A 4848-nucleotide genomic window follows, 5' to 3' on the forward strand; every position below is an offset into this window, starting at 1 on the left:
TGTACGAGTGAAACTAGATGAAGGGAAAAGTAAAAATATCGTAGCTGTAAGTTGCCAGAGACTCAAATACTGGTGCAAGCTAGAAGAGCAGCGCTGCACACGGTGGGTGGGGCAGTTATACACGAGATAACAAACACGCAGCTTGCACTCTTGTAAGTAAGTGTATCTGATAGCAGGAGAGACCGGAAAAGGTAACGGATGAGGTGCGAAGATATTTATGGAAAATGCAAGAAGCCATGCTCTGGGTGCAGGTGGCGGCGCACACCAAGAATCCAGGAATGGGAGGGTAGAGAGTGAAGACTGAGAAATTCAAGGTCAGACAGACAGACACAGAGACCAACCGATCCACGCGCCTTCTAATGGATTCTTAATTTACATAAAAGCCAGAGGAGATTGGTGTGGTAAAAGGTAAACATTAGACAAAGTATCCTTCTGTGGGTCTAGGGTACCAATCATGTTCCTGATGCGAGGACTGGAGGAGTTTCTGAGTGGTAGGATGTGTGTTTCTCATGCACAGGCTCCCCACAGCATACACACACAGACACTGAGTTTATAACCCATCAAAAAGTGTTCAAAAGTTAGTATAGTCACGGGCGACAAAACAACACATCAAAACTAAAACAACAAAGTGTTGGTGTGATAAATTAAGGAAACAACTCCATTTTAATGGTGCCAAAAATTAAATAGAATATTTACTACTAAGAGTATGAAAGACCTCTACCCTGAAAACTGCGTAATGCTTCCCAAGGGACATGTGAGGACACAGCTAAGTGGGAAGGCAGCCGGTGTGGTGTGAAGGCTAAAATATTGCCACACCCCCAAAGAAGTCTACAGACTTACTGCAATTGTGACCGGAGGTCCAGTATATCTTTTCTCAGAAACAGAAAAAAACAGTTCTAAAATTTGTATGGAACCAAGGAAGAAGCCAAATGGCTAAAGCATTCATGTACAAAAGGAACAAATGTAAAGTCTTCCCTGGTTTTAACATATATTTGAAAGCTCATGTGATCAAAATGCACGGTGCTGCCATCAGACACATTAACCAGTGGAACAGACAGAAAGCCTAGAAGTAAATCCAACTATTTATTGTCAATGAATTGTCAACAGGTATCAGGAACACACAAATGGGAGGGGCGGTGGTCTGCTTAATCAGCGGTGTTGAAAGCTCTGGATTTCTCAGGCAGGCAGAAGAAGAATTGTCTCACGTTAGAATAAAACTCACCTCAAAATGGACAAAAGCCAGGCTGAAGAGGCGCCTAGTGGTTAACATGCTAGGACCCAGTACCCTGCACCCACGTGACAGCTTACAAACATGTGTAAGTCCAGTTCCAATCAGTGTAACAGATCGAATCCCTCCCTGTCCTCTGCAGGAAACTGTACACATGTGTATGCACGAACTGGTCCACATACATGTTACGGTAATAAAACTTTAATGGACGAAAGATTCAAAATGAAAATAATGGAGACAGGAGACTGAAAAGAGGCAGAAGAGTAAGGAGCTAGCCACAATTTGCAACAAAGAAGCAAACAGTGGGCTGCTGCAGCCCTCACAGAGTCCCCAGGGAGTACTCTGGTCCGTGTTTTAGAACAGCACAGAAGGTTGGGAGAAAAATAAAGTTCCCGGAGCCCATCGTCTAAAGGAGACATGAATGCCCATACTCTTCATTTCCTTCCGCCTTTCTCTCTTGGCATCAGGGAAGCCAGGTCCCAGAGCAGTAGCAACATTAGCCACCCAGGCGCTGAGCCAGCAAGTACCTGGCTCCTCCCCTGCTGTGCACCTGCTGCCTATGGCTTCCCAGCAGAGCCCACCGCTTTTGTAACAAGGATAGCTGAGCGAGGGGGGTGGGGGGACTACAGATCTAAAACATATGGAAAGGCAACCTTGGGACGTGTCCCAAAGTGACATGATGGACCTGGATCTTGTAGAGCGTCACATTCTGGCACTGCCACCAAAGAGGTCCTAGAGTTCAACAAGCCTTACTGCAAACACAGCATAAGCATTGGTTCTGTGTCGCCATCTAAGATTCTCATGTGTTAATAGTAACATCAGATAAAGAGCAAATGAAGGGAGACACAGAAACATAATCAACATAGGATAACCATAGACCTAAAAGTACGACACACAGGAGGAAAGATCTGTTGGGCCCATGATTCCAGAAGTTACTGTTCATGGTAAGCTGTCTCCATGTTTTCTGGGCACATGGTAAGGATCTGGTGAAGCCATGTTCACATCAGGTCAGCACAGAAGCAGAGAGAATGGGTCGGACCAAAGATACAACTTTCAAGACCATCACCTATTTCCTCTAGGTAGCACCTAGAGTTTCTATCACATCCCCCAGTGGTGACAAAAGCTGGAGAGATCCTTCAGCACAAAAGATTATTGGACATACTTCATATTGAAAGCAAAACATTTCAATCCTGATCCCTGAAAACACATGTCTGTCCCTGCGTAGGCTAGTTCTATATAAACTGGACACAAGTTACGGTCAGATCTGAGAAGACTACCTCAATGCTAAAAATGCCTCTATAAGATCAGGCTTAATTGGTGACTGATGTGGGAGGGCCACTGTGGGTGGTACCATCCTGGGCTGATGTTCTTGGGTTCTGTAAGAAATTAGGTTGGGCAAGCCATGAGAAGAAAGCCATTAAGCAGCACCTTCCATGGCCTCTGCATCAGCTCCTGCTTCCAGGTTCCTGTGTTGCCGGAGTTCCTGTTCTGACTTCCTCCAATGATGAACAGTGAAGAAGCTAATAAAGCCTTTTCTCTCCAAGTTGCATTTGCTCATGGTGATGTTTTATTATAGCAACAGTAACCCTAACTAAGACAATCCCTCAATGAATTTAATCAACTTCCAAGGTTTCAGAGTCTCAAAAGTTTCACCATTTCTCAAAAAGAAAAAAAAAATCCAAATAATCCAAATTTTTAAAATGGGGTACAGAGCTAAACAGAGAATTCTCAACAGAGGAATCTCAAATGGCTGAGAAGCTCCTAAAGAAATGTTCAAACTCCTTAGTAATCAATAAAATGAAAATTAAAACAACTCTGAGATTCAACCTTACACCCATCAGAATGGCTAAGTTCAAAAACTCAAGGGATATCACATAGCTGGTGAGGAGGCTGAGCAAGGGGCACACTCCTCCACTGCTGGTGGGAGTGCAAACTTGCACAACCACTCTGGGAATCAATTTGGCGATTTCTCAGAAGGTTGAATAGTTCTACCTGAAGACCCAGCTATACCACTCCTCCTGGGTACATCCCCAAAAGATGCTTCACTATCTCACAAGGACACATGCTCAACTATGTTCATAGCAGCTTTATTCATAATACTCAGAAAATGAAAACAACCAATGTAGCAGTGAGTAGTTAATCTTCATTGGCTCCCAGCAGGTCGAGAGCATGTTGCACTTGCCCAAGAACTCTGGATCCACAAATGAAACACACACACACACACACACACACACACACACACACACAGGAGCGACAAATTTGATATGCCTTGACTAGCTCAATGGTTGGGCACTTCTAAACCTCCCAAGGCTAGCATACAGTCCCCTCTAGTATTCCTGGCTTATCACCTTCCAAATCTATGTTTTATCTTGTTGCCCTGTTACCTTCTGGGCAGTGTCCCCACCCCCGCCCCATACCCCACACCTTCCCCATAGGGACGCTTTCCTTTTCCACCTACATTGCAGGATGTTTTTACTCCTGTAACTCTTAAATGTAATCCCTCTGCCTCCAAGTCATGGTGATTCTTCTCCTCTTCTTCCTCTCTCCTGGGTCCCTTACCTTGGCAATCTAAAAATCCCGCCTCCCTCTCTCTACCCAGCCTTTGGCTATATGACAATTCTTTATTACCAATCAAACGCCAGCTGTTGGCAGGGCAGGGACCCTCAGTGTCTGGAACACTGGCTTTTGGGAGCCAAATTAAAACAAAGCATTGGAACCCATTCCCAACAAACCTAAACGTCCCCCAAGAATGGATACAGAAAATGTTATTTATTTACACAACGCAATAGTATTCAGCCATTATAAACAAGAACATTGTAAATTTCACAGGCAATTTGATGAAACTAAAATATATTATCCTGAATGAGGCAACTCAGACCCTAAAGGGCATGCACGGACCTTGGAAGGCTCCCAGGGACTGAATTACCAAATGAAGAGTGAGCACAGGTTGGACCTAGGCCCCCTGCACATTTGTAGCAGATGAACAGCTTGGTCTTGATGCAGGATCCCCAAGGACTGGAGCAGGAGCTCTCCCTGAACCTGTTGCCTGCCTGCTTGTGGGTCCCACAGCCCTAGATGGACCACTCTGTCTGGTCTCAGTGGGAGATGTGCCTAGTTCCTTAGCAACTTGATGTGGGGATTGGGGTGTTAGGAGGGAGTGATACCTAGGGTGGGGCTTCTGCTTCTCAAGAGAGAAGGGGAAGGTGGAATGGGGGAGGACTTGTGTGAGGAGACACTGGGAGGAGAGGAAGGGCTGATAGGTTGTAAAGTGAATAAATATTTTTTTTTTACAAAAAGAAAATCCGCACTGAGAATTAAGGCAAGCTCTTATGGAGTGTTTCTGTAAACGCAAAGGAACAGTTGCACACTTCAGACATACAATGGTGGAACAGGATATACATTCCCTTTACGAAGGGGAGGAATTAGAGAAAGAGAAAGGATGGAACCAAAGCATGATCAAAACCTTGTAGGGCAACCTTGGAACTTGTATCTCTATGTCCAATATTCCGGGCATGTAGTATCCTGGTGTGAGCCCGTATTGTGTTGGATGCCCCTCCCCCACGTGGCCCTCCCACTCATATCTTACATCCCACTTTTGTTGACTCCACTGGTTGTACATC

This window comes from Micromys minutus (assembly GCF_963924665.1).
Source record: "Micromys minutus genome assembly, chromosome: 1".
NCBI classification, from domain to species: Eukaryota; Metazoa; Chordata; class Mammalia; order Rodentia; family Muridae; genus Micromys; species Micromys minutus.